At 31.1% G+C, this 17,192-nt stretch overlaps 1 non-coding gene across 1 annotated transcript; it reads right to left on the bottom strand.

Moving 5' to 3' along the window:
* Positions 1-10,159: 10,159 nt before the first annotated feature.
* LOC139887133 (small nucleolar RNA R71) lies at positions 10,160-10,266 on the bottom strand. The gene has a single exon (XR_011772976.1). It is a non-coding gene; the product is annotated as a small nucleolar RNA R71 (small nucleolar RNA).
* Between the last annotated feature and the right edge of the window lie 6,926 nt (positions 10,267-17,192).

Here is a 17,192-nt window from a genome sequence, read left to right as displayed (position 1 = left end):
GAAGAAAAAGCTAACTACGGCACCTATATTGTTATTGCCTGAAGGGAATGATGATTTTGTGATTTATTGTGATGCATCAAAGCAAGGTCTCGGTTGTGTATTAATGCAACGAACGAAGGTGATTGCTTATGCGTCTAGACAATTGAAGATTCACGAACAAAATTATACGACGCATGATTTGGAATTAGGCGCGGTTGTTTTTGCATTAAAGACTTGGAGGCACTACTTATATGGGGTCAAAAGTATTATATATACCGACCACAAAAGTCTTCAACACATATTTAATCAGAAACAACTGAATATGAGGCAGCGTAGGTGGATTGAATTATTGAATGATTACGACTTTGAGATTCGTTACCACCCGGGGAAGGCAAATGTGGTAGCCGATGCCTTGAGCAGGAAGGACAGAGAACCCATTCGAGTAAAATCTATGAATATAATGATTCATAATAACATTACTACTCAAATAAAGGAGGCGCAACAAGGAGTTTTAAAAGAGGGAAATTTAAAGGATGAAATACCCAAAGGATCGGAGAAGCATCTTAATATTCGGGAAGACGGAACCCGGTATAGGGCTGAAAGGATTTGGGTACCAAAATTTGGAGATATGAGAGAAATGGTACTTAGAGAAGCTCATAAAACCAGATACTCAATACATCCTGGAACGGGGAAGATGTACAAGGATCTCAAGAAACATTTTTGGTGGCCGGGTATGAAAGCCGATGTTGCTAAATACGTAGGAGAATGTTTGACGTGTTCTAAGGTCAAAGCTGAGCAACAGAAACCATCAGGTCTACTTCAACAACCCGAAATCCCGGAATGGAAATGGGAAAACATTACCATGGATTTCATCACTAAATTGCCAAGGACTGCAAGTGGTTTTGATACTATTTGGGTAATAGTTGATCGTCTCACCAAATCAGCACACTTCCTGCCAATAAGAGAAGATGACAAGATGGAGAAGTTAGCACGACTGTATTTGAAGGAAGTCGTCTCCAGACATGGAATACCAATCTCTATTATCTCTGATAGGGATGGCAGATTTATTTCAAGATTCTGGCAGACATTACAGCAAGCATTAGGAACTCGTCTAGACATGAGTACTGCCTATCATCCACAAACTGATGGGCAGAGCGAAAGGACGATACAAACGCTTGAAGACATGCTACGAGCATGTGTTATTGATTTCGGAAACAGTTGGGATCGACATCTACCGTTAGCAGAATTTTCCTACAACAACAGCTACCATTCAAGCATTGAGATGGCGCCGTTTGAAGCACTTTATGGTAGAAAGTGCAGGTCTCCGATTTGTTGGAGTGAAGTGGGGGATAGACAGATTACGGGTCCGGAGATTATACAAGAAACTACCGAGAAGATCATCCAAATTCAACAACGGTTGAAAACCGCCCAAAGTCGACAAAAGAGCTACGCTGACATTAAAAGAAAAGATATAGAATTTGAAATTGGAGAGATGGTCATGCTTAAAGTTGCACCTTGGAAAGGCGTTGTTCGATTTGGTAAACGAGGGAAATTAAATCCAAGGTATATTGGACCATTCAAGATTATTGATCGTGTCGGACCAGTAGCTTACCGACTAGAGTTACCTCAACAACTCGCGGCTGTACATAACACTTTCCACGTCTCGAATTTGAAGAAATGTTTTGCTAAAGAAGATCTCACTATTCCGTTAGATGAAATCCAAATCAATGAAAAACTTCAATTCATCGAAGAACCCGTCGAAATAATGGATCGTGAGGTTAAAAGACTTAAGCAAAACAAGATACCAATTGTTAAGGTTCGATGGAATGCTCGTAGAGGACCCGAGTTCACCTGGGAGCGTGAAGATCAGATGAAGAAGAAATACCCGCATCTATTTCCAGAAGATTCGTCAACACCTTCAACAGCTTAAAATTTCGGGACGAAATTTATTTAACGGGTAGGTACTGTAGTGACCCGAACTTTTCCATGTTTATATATATTAATTGAGATTGATATTTACATGATTAAATGTTTCCAACATGTTAAGCAATCAAACTTGTTAAGACTCGATTAATTGAAATAGGTTTCATATAGACAATTGACCACCCAAGTTGACCGGTGATTCACGAACGTTAAAACTTGTAAAAACTATATGATGACATATATATGGATATATATATATATAGTTAACATGATACTATGATAAGAAAACATATCATAAAGTGTATAAACAATGAACTACATATGTAAAAACAAGACTACTAACTTAATGATTTTTAAACGAGACATATATGTAACGATTATCATTGTAAAGACATTTAATGTATATATATCATATTAAGAGATATTCATACATGATAATATCATGATAATATAATAATTTAAAATCTCATTTGATATTATAAACATTGGGTTAACAACATTTAACAAGATCGTTAACCTAAAGGTTTCAAAACAACACTTACATGTAACGACTAACGATGACTTAACGACTCAGTTAAAATGTATATACATGTAGTGTTTTAATATGTATTTATACACTTTTGAAAGACTTCAATACACTTATCAAAATACTTCTACTTAACAAAAATGCTTACAATTACATTCTCGTTCAGTTTCATCAACAATTCTACTCGTATGCACCCGTATTCGTACTCGTACAATACACAGCTTTTAGATGTATTTACTATTGGTATATACACTCCAATGATCAGCTCTTAGCAGCCCATGTGAGTCACCTAACACATGTGGGAACCATCATTTGGCAACTAGCATGAAATATCTCATAAGATTACAAAAATATGAGTAATCATTCATGACTTATTTACATGAAAACAAAATTACATATCCTTTATATCTAATCCATACACCAACGACCAAAAACACCTACAAACACTTTCATTCTTCAATTTTCTTCATCTAATTGAACTCTCTCAAGTTCTATCTTCAAGTTCTAAGTGTTCTTCATAAATTCCAAAAGTTCTAGTTTCATAAAATCAAGAATACTTTCAAGTTTGCTAGCTCACTTCCAATCTTGTAAGGTGATCATCCAACCTCAAGAAATCTTTGTTTCTTACAGTAGGTTATCATTCTAATACAAGGTAATAATCATATTCAAACTTTGGTTCAATTTCTATAACTATAACAATCTTATTTCAAGTGATGATCTTACTTGAACTTGTTTTCGTGTCATGATTTTGCTTCAAGAACTTTGAGCCATCCAAGGATCCATTGAAGCTAGATCCATTTTTCTCTTTTCCAGTAGGTTCATCCAAGGAACTTAAGGTAGTAATGATGTTCATAACATCATTCGATTCATACATATAAAGCTATCTTATTCGAAGGTTTAAACTTGTAATCACTAGAACATAGTTTAGTTAATTCTAAACTTGTTCGCAAACAAAAGTTAATCCTTCTAACTTGACTTTTAAAATCAACTAAACACATGTTCTATATCTATATGATATGCTAACTTAATGATTTAAAACCTGAAAACATGAAAAACACCGTAAAACCGGATTTACGCCGTCGTAGTAACACCGCGGGCTGTTTTGGGTTAGTTAATTAAAAACTATGATAAACTTTGATTTAAAAGTTGTTATTCTGAGAAAATGATTTTTATTATGAACATGAAACTATATCCAAAAATTATGGTTAAACTCAAAGTGGAAGTATGTTTTCTAAAATGGTCATCTAGACGTCGTTCTTTCGACTGAAATGACTACCTTTACAAAAACGACTTGTAACTTATTTTTCCGACTAGAAACCTATACTTTTTTTGTTTAGATTCATAAAATAGAGTTCAATATGAAACCATAGTAATTTGATTCACTCAAAACGGATTTAAAATGAAGAAGTTATGGGTAAAACAAGATTGGATAATTTTTCTCATTTTAGCTACGTGAAAATTGGTAACAAATCTATTCCAACCATAACTTAATCAACTTGTATTATATAATCTTGAGATACCATAGACACGTATACAATGTTTCGACCTATCATGTCGACACATCTATATATATTTCGGAACAACCATAGACACTCTATATGTGAATGTTGGAGTTAGCTATACAGGGTTGAGGTTGATTCCAAAATATATATAGTTTGAGTTGTGATCAATACTGAGATACGTATACACTGGGTCGTGGATTGATTCAAGATAATATTTATCGATTTATTTCTGTACATCTAACTGTGGACAACTAGTTGTAGGTTACTAACGAGGACAGCTGACTTAATAAACTTTAAACATCAAAATATATTAAAAGTGTTGTAAATATATTTTGAACATACTTTAATATATATGTATATATTGTTATAGGTTCGTGAATCAACAGTGGCCAAGTCTTACTTCCCGACGAAGTAAAAATCTGTGAAAGTGAGTTATAGTCCCACTTTTAAAATCTAATATTTTTGGGATGAGAATACATGCAGGTTTTATAAATGATTTACAAAATAGACACAAGTACGTGAAACTACATTCTATGGTTGAATTATCGAAATCGAATATGCCCCTTTTTATTAAGTCTGGTAATCTAAGAATTAGGGAACAGACACCCTAATTGACGCGAATCCTAAAGATAGATCTATTGGGCCTAACAAACCCCATCCAAAGTACCGGATGCTTTAGTACTTCGAAATTTATATCATATCCGAAGGGTGTCCCGGAATGATGGGGATATTCTTATATATGCATCTTGTTATTGTCGGTTACCAGGTGTTCACCATATGAATGATTTTTATCTCTATGTATGGGATGTGTATTGAAATATGAAATCTTGTGGTCTATTGTTACGATTTGATATATATAGGTTAAACCTATAACTCACCAACATTTTTGTTGACGTTTAAAGCATGTTTATTCTCAGGTGAATATTAAGAGCTTCCGCTGTTGCATACTAAAATAAGGACAAGATTTGGAGTCCATGTTTGTATGATATTGTGTAAAAACTGCATTCAAGAAACTGATTTCGATGTAACATATTTGTATTGTAAACCATTATGTAATGGTCGTGTGTAAACAGGATATTTTAGATTATCATTATTTGATAATCTACGTAAAGCTTTTTAAACCTTTATTTATGAAATAAAGGTTATGGTTTGTTTTAAAAATGAATGCAGTCTTTGAAAAATGTCTCATATAGAGGTCAAAACCTCGCAACGAAATCAATTAATATGGAACGTTTTTAATCAATAAGAACGGGACATTTCACGATGCTGGTAACGCTGACGGTACTGTTGATGCTGTTGGTAAAGCAAGTTTAGCTTGTTAATCACACACCATTTTTGTCAGGGTTTCTACTCTTCCTTCTATCATTTTGGTCCGCTTAACTGATTTATGGTTAGGGCTAGATTAGATAATCTCTAAGACTTTAAAGATTACATAATCGCCGTGGAATGTTTCTCCAATGAAGTTATGAATTAATACTTCATCAGTTATTGTTGTTGGTACTCCTTGGTATCTATGGTGCGTATGACGTTGATGCTCGTGGGACAAATTGTGAAGTTGAGGTTTACGACGCGGTTGTGGTTGGAGGTGGTAATGGTACTGTTGGCGTTGATGATGGTGGTACTGGTTATGCTGCTGATGCTGCTGCTGGTGTTTGTAATCTCTGCACCATATTCTCCAAAGCCACTACTCGAGCGCGAAGCTCGTTGACTTCTTCTATTACACCGGGGTGATTTTCAGTTCGGACGAGCGGATAAATAAAATCTAAAATTTGATGCAATATATAATCGTGACGAGATACTCTGGAAATGAGCAAGAAAATGGTGTTTCGGACAGGTTCGCCGGTAAGTGCTTTAGGTTCTTCGCCAAGAGGGCAATGTGGTGGATGGAAGGGATCACCTTCTTCTTGTCTCCAATGATTGAGGAGGCTACGAACCCATCCCCAATTCATCCAGAATAGGTGATGACTGATTAGTTGATCTATTCCGGTCACACTGCTTTCGGAGCTTGAATGGGATTCCATTTCAGAACCTGAATGACTTGAACTGATGACGAATTCCATTTCGTACGATTGGATAAAGGATTTTTTTTCGATATGAAATGATTTTTGGCTAACGGATGGTATTCTAATTACATAGAATATATATATATATATATATATATATATATATATATATATATATATATATATATATATCAAAAGATTTTGTAGATTACGGAGGACTTTGCGGGATATGTCAGGCAAAGTTTAAAGTAACAGATACGATAAGATATGATTTAGCAGATATGCTAAGATATGAATTTTTGTCTATACACTATTCACGCAATCAATGCAGCAAGACATATCTTAGACTAAAAATGATAAGTAGGTAATTTCCTGAGGATGATAAGTAGTTAATTTTTGACACAAAATGATAAGCAAAACTTTTAACATGCAGACACGGTCGAAGTCCAGACTCACTAATGCATCCTATCGACTTATCAGTTAGACACACTAATGCAGACCTGGTTCGCTAAGACCACGGCTCTGATACCAACTGAAAGGACCCGTTCATATACATTATAAATGATTCACAATAGTTGATTACATTGCGAGGTATTTGACCTCTATATGATACATTTTACAAACATTGCATTCGTTTTTAAAAGACAAACTTTCTTTACATCGAAAATTGACAGGCATGCATACCATTTCAAAATATCCACTATCCAACTATAAATTGATTTAATAACAATCTTTGATGAACTCAATGACTCGAAGGCAACGTTCTTCGAAATATGCTATGAAAGACTCCAAGTAATATCTTTAAAATGAGCAAATGCACAGCGGAAGATTTCTTTAAACCTGAGAATAAACATGCTTTAAAGTGTCAACCAAAAGGTTGATGAGTTCATTAGTTTATCATAATCATTTATTTCCATCGTTTTAATACCCCACAAGAATTTCATTTCCAGTTCTCATAAATATACGTCCCATACATAGAGACAAAAATAATCATTCATATGGTGAATACCTGGTAACCGACATTAACTAGATACATATAAGAATATCCCCTATCATTCCGGGATCCTCCTTCGGACATGATATAAATTTCGAAGTACTAAAGCATCCGGTACTTTGGATGGGGTTTGTTAGGCCCAATAGATCTATCTTTAGAGTTCGCATCAATTAGGGTGTCTGTTCCCTAATTCTTAGATTACCAGACTTAATAAAAAGGGGCATATTCGATTTCGATCATTCAACCATATAATGTAGTTTTAATTACTTGTGTGTATTTCGTAAAACAGTTATAAAAACAGCGCATGTATTCTCAGTCCCAAAAATATATATTGCGAAAGCATTTAAAAAGGGATTAATAAAACTCACCATACTGTATTTCGTAGTAAAAATACATATAACATCATTAAACAAGTGCAAGGTTGGCCTCGGATTCATGAACCTAAATTAATTATATATATTTATGTGTTGGTCAATATTTGTCTAACAAATTAGGTCAAGTCATAGTGTACCACAATCCTAATGCTCGAGACTAATATGCAAAAGTCAACAAAAGTAAATTTGACTCAAAATAATTTCCAAAAATCTATACATGATTAATATATAGTATAAATATCGTCGTTTTATATTTTTAAATATTTTTAAAAGATTTATTAGAGTAAATAATATAATTTATTTATTAATAAATAAAATTTTATATTAAATTTATAAAATAAAATATACTTTTATATATATTAAGTAATAAAATTTATAGGGTTCATTTAATATCATAAAGATAATATGATAGGTATTATTAAAGTAAGTTATTACACGTAGTAAAATATGTTTGTATCACATATTTATTTGATAAAATAATATCTATAATGATAGTAAGTAAAAGTTGTATTATTTTATAATAATGATTATTATTATAAAAATATCAATATTTATAATTACTAAGATGACATTATGATAAAACGATAATTCTAATTATGATAACTTTAATATTTACGATAATTTTTAATATTATCTTTAAAATAATAATTCTATTTAAAATAATAATAATGATATTTTATAGTAACAATGACATTTCTATTAAAATGATAATTTTTGTTAAAATGATAGTTTTAATACTAACGATACTTTTAATAATAATAGTAATGATAAAAATAATAAGAACGATAATTTTATCTAAATCAATATCTTATAATATTTTAATTTCATCATGATACTCTTACTCATTATTTCCTAATCGTTTCATTTAATAGCTTTTAATCGTCTTTTATATCGTGTTCATAATAATGATAATAATAGTAATCAAAATAATTAGGTGTTACAAATATTTGTTTTAATTACACTAATATTAATAATGATAGTTACTATAACATTATTAACGATAATACTAATAATTATCTTAATGATAATATAGTAATAATAATAATAACAATAACAATAACAATAACCATTTTTAAATAATGATATATATATTAATAATGATAATAATAATAATAATAATACTAATAATTGGATAATAATAATAATACTAATTATAACTTTAACGATAGTAATAACAAAAAAAAAAATTAATGATAAATCCCTTTTATTGATAAAGATAATAATAATGATAATAATAAGATAAAACTAGAACGACGATAAAAACGACGATAATAATAAACATTTTTAATAAAAATATCAAAAATTCAATTGATTATAACTTGTAATCCTTTCATCGAAACCATTCGATATCTAAAGAAAAAGTTCTTAATTTTTCGCTAGCTTTCCAAGGACATGCATATCTTATACCTTATCTCAACCGCAAGTGTAACTAATTCAAGATTCAACCTAACCTTTCTAAGGGCAATATCAAAAGTACAAGCATGCATAATCTTAAATACTCGAGCACTAGTCAGGGATACACTATTAGTATGTAAAAGTTAAATTATGAGTACTCACGTATCAATATTGAGATTCAATATTGCAGGAAAGGTACGTAGAGGCAACGGAAATGATAAACACTATATTGACCTCACGAGCATACCCATGAACCATACTCAATCACCTCCATAGCTATAACCCATAATTTCTTTAATCCTATCTTACTCGAAAAACAATTTCGAAATCACTCGAACAGCACTCCGTCGTAATATTTTATGTATACTAATAATATCTTGAAATAATACGGAGTAAATATATATATGTAAATCGATTGAGAGAGTTTAGAGAAAAATATTTTCAAGTTTCTATGAAATAATGAAACCTATTGAATTCTATTTATAATAGATTTTTGAATTATTAAAGTGAATTATTAAAGTATGAATTATTAAAGTGAATTATTAAAGTATGAATTATTAAAGTGAATTATTAAAGTATAAATTATTAAAGTATGAATTATTAAAGTGAATTATTAAAGTTAAAGTAAAGTAAAAATAAAGTAAAGGTAAAGTTTAAGTATAGTAAAAGTATAAAACTATGTACGTATAATACGCGTATAAATATATATAATATTAATTTAAATCGTTATATATATTTAATAAAATAAAATATAAATATCGTTATCTTTATCATACTAGTTGAGTAATGAGTTATCAAAAGTGGTTCTAGATATTTATAAAAGTTATATACGTTTTAATAATAAAGTTCTTTTTAAACTGAAAACGTTTTTGTACGTTTGAAACTAAATAGATCAATCGAGTCTTTATGAGATTCAATCTTCTACTATCCTTTGTCTAGTTCTCAATGATTGACAATTTGTTCTTATATATAAATCACTTTACCATTTTCCGAATATTGTTAAAATGGAAAGATTTCTCAAATCAACGTGGGCCTTTCAACAGAGACTTGTAATCATAATTCAATATATCTGATAATTCAATCATTTGATCTTATCTTCTAATTCCATTGGTAAATATTTTGAAACAGATACAATCATATAAAGTATTTAATATAATATTTTATTTACGTTTCAAGTTATAATATATATACACATATACATATATAATCATATTCGTTTAATGGTTCGTGAATCATTGGAACTTGGTCGAGGTTGAATGAATGTATGAACATAGTTTAAAATTCTTGAAATTTAACTTAACAAATATTGCTTATCGTGTCGAAAACATATAAAGATTAAAGTTTAAATTTGGTTGGAAATTTCCGGGTTGTCACAGGAATCGTTACCTGAAGGGGCGATTGATACATGGGACGTTTTAGTTGAAAATTTTCTTAAACAATTCTTTTCGGCATCTAAAGTCGTAAGACTTCAAGGTGAAATTGTTACGTTCACACAGAAACCAAATGAAACTCTATATGAGGCATGGACAAGATTTGGAAAGTTATTGAGAGGATGTCCGCAACATGGTTTAGACACTTGTCAAATCGTACAAAAATTCTACCAAGGATGCGACATCACTACAAGAAAAGATATAGATATAGCAGCTGGTGGTTCTATTATGAAGAAAACAGAAACTGATGCTTACAAAATTATTGATAACACTGCTTCCCACTCACATGAGTGGCACCAAGAAAAAGATATCATTAGATCATCTAAAGCAGCTAGAGCCGATTCTAGCCATGACTTAGATTCTATTTCTGCAAAGATAGATGCTGTCGAGAGACGAATGGAAAAGATGACTAAAGATATTCACTCAATACGAATTAGTTGTGAGCAGTGTGGAGGACCACATTTGACAAAAGATTGTCTCAGTATTAAACTAACAATGGAACAAAGAGAGAATATTTCATACATAAACCAAAGGCCTGGAAATAATTATCAGAATAATTATCAACCGCCAAGACCGATTTACAATCAAAACCAGAATTATAACCGAAATGTTCCATACAACAACCAACAAGGTCCTAGCAATCAACAAGTATCCAATAATACTTACAACCAGCAAAGACGTAATTTTCAAAACAAACCACCACAACCCGATGATAAAAAGCCAAATTTAGAAGATATGATGACGAAGCTAGTTGAAACTCAAACGCAGTTTTTCACATCTCAGAAACAAACCAATGAACAAAATGCTCAAGCATTTAGAAATCAACAAGCTTCTATTCAAAATCTGGAACAAGAAGTAAGTAACCTAGCAAGGTTAATAGGTGAAAGAAAACCGGGAAGTCTACCTAGTGATACAAATGCTAACCCCCGAAATGAAACAGCTAAAGCCATTACCACAAGAAGTGGTATTACACTTAAACCACCCGAAATACCTATAATTTCTGATGAAGCTATTCCTACTCCACAAGAACCACAACCTGAACAAGATAAGGAAAAAGAACTGGTAGTTGAAAAGGTCAATGAAGATAACACAGTTAAGGCTAAACCTTATGTTAAACCATACCAACCACCACTTCCTTACCCGAGTAAAATGAAAAAAGAGAAACTTGAAGCCGAGCAATCCAAATTTTTGGATATGTTTAAACAGATAAATGTAAATCTTCCTTTTATTGATGTGATTTCAGGAATGCCTAAATATGCTAAATTTCTGAAAGATCTAATCACAAATAGAAAGAAAATGGAAGAACTCTCGGCCGTTACTATGAATGCTAATTATTCAGCAGTGCTGTTGAATAAGATACCAGAAAAATTATCAGATCCAGGAAGTTTCACAATTCCATGTTTTCTGGGTAGTCTTAGTTCAATAGAAGCATTGACAGACTTAGGTGCTAGTATAAATTTAATGCCGTATTCACTATACGCTAAACTAGACCTTGGAGAATTGAAACCAACAAGAATAAGCATACAACTAGCCGATCGATCAATAAAATATCCTAGAGGGATAATGGAGAACATGCTAGTTAAAGTTGGTACTTTAGTATTTCCAGTAGATTTTGTTGTTCTGGACATGGAAGAAGATTCTTAGGTTCCTCTCATATTAGGAAGACCATTCTTAAACACGGCTAAAGCAATGATAAACGTGTTCGGTAAGAAATTGACCCTAAGTATAGAGGACGAGAGTGTTACCTTTTTAGTTGATAGAGCAATGCAACAACCGCAATCTGCAGATGATACATGTTATTATATTCAAACTATAGATTCACATGCAGAATTGTTAGAAGAATTTCCAGAATTACAAGGAACAGGAGAATGTTCTTTAGGAGAAGGAACTGAACCAATTGATGAAACTGAAATGTTAGCTACACTAATGGCTAATGGATATGAACCAACAACAGAAGAAATTCAAATGCTAAAAGAAGAAGACAGATATCGATATAAATCATCGATAGAAGAACCACCGACATTAAAGTTAAAGTCACTTCCAAATCATTTGAAATACGCTTATTTACATGGTGAATCTGAATTACCTGTAATAATATCGTCTTCTCTTACTGAAAATGAGAAATCGCAACTCATTTCTGTGTTAAAATCTCATAAACCAGCCATTGCATGGAAGATTCATGATATTAAACAAATAAGTCCTTCGTATTGCACACATAAAATCCTTATGGAAGAAGGTCATAAAACGTATGTGCAACGCCAACGAAGACTAAATCCTAATATGCAAGATGTTGTTAAAAAAGAAATTATTAAACTGCTTGATGCAGGTTTAATTTATCCAATCTCTGATAGTCCATGGGTAAGCCCAGTTCAATGCGTACCTAAGAAGGGTGGCATGACTGTTGTGATGACCCGGGAATTTCCGACCAAATTTAAACTTTAATCTTTATATGTTCCCGATACGATAAGCAAAATCTGTAATGTTGAGTCTCGAAAAGTTTGAAACTATATTCATGTAATCAATTTCCCTTTGACCATACCTGACGATTCACGAACAACTAAATGTAAATAGATACATATATATAATAAATTGAAATATTATTTGATACAATATATGATTTAATTGTAGGAAATAAATATGTAAAATGTTATGCGATGTAATAAAAACTATTATGTAATTAAATATATATATAGATATTTATATTTATATTTATATATAAATATTACTTGTAAATATATAATATTATATTTTTTTTAAGAAAATAATTATTATATTTATTTATTTTAATTTGTTAATTAAGATTGGATATATATATATATATATATATATATATATATATATATATATATATATATATATATATATATATATATATATATATATATATATATATATATATATATATATATATAGAATGTGTATATTGAAAATGAAAGATTTCGAGCCTAAATAGTAAACGTCAGCAACGCTCGGTTGACGTATCGTTAGTTTTAATATAGATATATTACATGTTCATGAAAGACTAAAATAAAAGTTAAACTATAAATCGATTACGAAGATGTTAGACTTGTTAAAAATATTTTTACATTTCTAAGTTTAAATATTAGTACTCCGTACATGTAAATTGGAACAGAAAATAAATAATTTTCGAACCTTTTTGATCAGGTTTCAAACAGGTAATGAGTGAAATAATTAAATATAGTCAATCTAAAAATTTGGAATTTTTAGGGACACTTTTATACGTTAACTGTTTAGCAATGGACACACCCCGTGGAAACTGTCGGCACAAAAATACAAATATCCGGCTGCTTAACTGAAAGAACCCGTTCATATACATTATAAACGATTCACAATAGTTGATTACATCGCGAGGTATTTGACCTCTATATGATACATTTTACAAACATTGCATTCGTTTTTAAAAGACAAACTTTCTTTACAATGAAAATTGACGGTATGCACACCATTTCATAATACATCCAACTATAATTGTCTTAATAATAATCTTGATGAACTCAATGACTTGAATGCAACGTCTTTCAAAATATGCCATGAATGACTCCAAGTAATATCCTTAAAATGAGCTAATGCACAGCGAAAGATTTCTTTAATACCTGAGAATAAACATGCTTTAAAGTGTCAACCAAAAGGTTGGTGAGTTCATAGGTTTATCATAACAATCATTTCAATATATTAATAGACCACAAGATTTCTGTTTATAAATATATGTACACTCGCAAGTGTATAAAAGTATTCTATAAGTTGTAGGCACCCGGTAACAAGCCTTAACGTTCATGTTTTACCCTCTGAAGTACACTATATCAGGTGTGTTTAAAATAACCTCGAAGTACTAAAGCATCCCATAGTCAGGATGGGGTTTGTCAGGCCCAATAGATCTATCTTTAGGATTCGCGCCTACCGTACATAGACAAGTAGTTTAATGTTACCAAGCTAAGGGTATATTTCTGGTTTAAACCCACGTAGAATTAGTTTTAGTACTTGTGCCTATTTCGTAAAACATTTATAAAAACAGCGCATGTATTCTCAGTCCCAAAAATATATATAAAAGGGAGTAAATGAAACTCACAATACTGTATTTTGTAGTAAAAATACATATGACGTCATTGATCAAGTGCAATGTTGGCCTTGGATTCACGAACGTATCAATATTGAGATTCAATATTTGCAGGAAAAGTACGTAGACGCAACGGAGATGATAAACACTAGTTTGACTCACGAGCAATACTCCCGAACCATACCCATAACCTCCATAGTTTTAACCCATAATTTCCTTAGCTCTGTCCCGCTCGAAAAACAATTTCGAAATCACTCGGACAACACTCCGTCGTAATATTTTATGTATACTGATAATATCTTGAAATAATACGGAGTAAATATATATATGTAAATCGATTGAGAGAGTTTAGAGAAAATATTTTCAAGTTTCTATCAAATAATGAAACCTATTGAATTCTATTTATAATAGATTTTTGAATTATTAAAGTGAATTATTAAAGTATGAATTATTAAAGTAAATTATTAAAGTATGAATTATTAAAGTGAATTATTAAAGTATGAATTATTAAAGTGAATTATTAAAGTATGAATTATTAAAGTGAATTATTAAAGTATGAATTATTAAAGTGAATTATTAAAGTATGAATTATTAAAGTGAATTATTAAAGTATGAATTATTAAAGTGAATTATTAAAGTATGAATTATTAAAGTTAAGGTAAAGTAAAAATAAAGCAAAGGTAAAGTTTAAGTATAGTAAAAGTATAAAACTATGTACGTATAATACGCGTATAAATATATATAATATTAATTTAAATCGTTATATATATTTAATAAAATAAAATATAAATATCGTTATCTTTATCATACTGGTTAAGTAATGAGTTGTTAGAAGTGGTTCTAGATATTTATAAAAGTTATATACGTTTTAATAATAAAGTTCTTTTTAAACTGAAAACGTTTTTGTACGTTTGAAACTAAATCAAATAAATATGATAATTTTGTTTTCCAAAACTAAATATATTTAAGAAGCATTTTGTTTAAATGTTAAAATAATGGAAATCGTTATATCATAAAACGTTTTAGAAAAGTAAAACCATATATTTTCATAATAGGTTTCAAGTTTTTAAATTACAGTCTGTTGGTGAAGCATGCGATAAAGTTCAAAGGTTAAATAAACGTATGAAATAATCTTAATGAAAAATGTCGAGTTACTTAACTTGTCGATATCAAACATCTAAGTTATTAGCACTCCACGTTCTTACTTATAAATCACTTTACCATTTTCCGAATGTCATCAAAAAGAATAGATTTCTTAAATCGCAGTGGACCTTATAACATAGACCCGTAATCATATCACAATGTATCTAATAAATCAATCATTTGATATTATCTTCTAATTCCATCGATAAACATATTGAAACAAATACATTCATGTAAAGTATTATACGTTTAATACTTTATTAATATTTTTAAGTTATAATATATATATATATATATACATATATATACATATTTATTTATATATAATGGTTCGTGAATCGTCTGAATTTGGTCGAGGTTTGAATGTATGAACACAATTTAAAATTCTTGAGATTTAACTTAACAAAATTTGCTTATCATGTCGGAATAATATAAAGATAAAGTTTAAATTTGGTCAGAAATTTCCGGATCGCCACATTAACTGTGTTGATTGATTATCCTATTTTATTACTTTTTGCTAATTGATTACTGTACCAAATTGTGACTTAGTAGTCAAATATATTATATTATGTATACACATGTGTTGATATTAAAATGAAGCATCGTATTTTTTTTCATTGCAAGATCATCTGCATTTTTTTTTCTTATCAACAACCCAAAACCGAGCAACACCATGATCACCACCGGCCACTTTCATTAGAGCTACCATGATAACCACCATTAACTATGATCCACCGTGTGAGACACCATAAACCACCATGACTATCGAAACCATCAAAACTCACTTCGATATTTTTCTGTTTTCGTGCAAAAACAACCATTATCATCACCACACTTCCATCACCGATTGCCACCACCACTTTCATCGACCTCCCTCACCACTACAGCCCAATCAATACACCATAAACAAACCTGCAACTACCTTCTTTTTCTCCCTCTCTCTCTACGTCTCTTCCTCGCTCTTTCTTTTTCTGCAAATCACGATTGCCACCACTGTTGTGTTCTGTTGCAGCTGAAAACTATCACAACCACCACCACAACCAAAACTGCTGCCACATCACCTCTCTTAAACCGCCACTATTATTTTTTTTTCCTCTTATCTCTCTCTCTCTTCCTCTCTCTCATCTATCCTTGTTCGAACCCAACACTTGTGCGACGTGCAGCCATTGCAACTGCTGTGCCCGTACAGAACCATCATCCACCTTCAAACAAAGATGAAGATGATACTTCGTGTTCTGACCGAATAAACGATTGTGATTTCTGTTTCCTTTCGGTGTAAATGAAATGAAATAATGAAGGTTTACTGTTGTATGATAATGATGAATAATGGAAGACGATGGTAATAAGGATGTAGAGGGTTAGTGGAGATGATGTTGTGATAGGATAATGAAAATGAATGGTATCGATGGAGGATGATATAAAAGTGATGAAGATCATGATTATGGTGATATGAAAATAACGATGATGATGTTCGTTGAAGATGAAAAGGGTGATCGAGGTGCTTGGTGAGGATGATGATGATATATGATGAGGATGATGATGATTATAGATGATGGTAAGGATGAGATGAATTGATGATTGATTCTGTGATGAACAAAGTTATTATTCGTGAATATGAACAGAGTTCACGTGTTATTTATATTATTGAACGAGTTATATACAGAGAAATAAGATAGCTTAGATGGTTAGGCGTGTTGGTAATTTTCGAGAGGTCCTTAGTTTGAATCTTGGCGGCAGCATTTTTCTTTTTATTTAACAAAGAGAGACTGATGGGCTGAGTAATTGTTATTGGGCCGTGTTCCTTTATTCAGTTGGGCTATAATTACCGGGTGGATTAAATGGATTTCG

Source organism: Rutidosis leptorrhynchoides, chromosome 1 (genome assembly GCF_046630445.1).
Source record: "Rutidosis leptorrhynchoides isolate AG116_Rl617_1_P2 chromosome 1, CSIRO_AGI_Rlap_v1, whole genome shotgun sequence".
Taxonomy (NCBI): Eukaryota; Viridiplantae; Streptophyta; class Magnoliopsida; order Asterales; family Asteraceae; genus Rutidosis; species Rutidosis leptorrhynchoides.
This window is presented reverse-complemented; position numbering and strand designations above follow the sequence as displayed.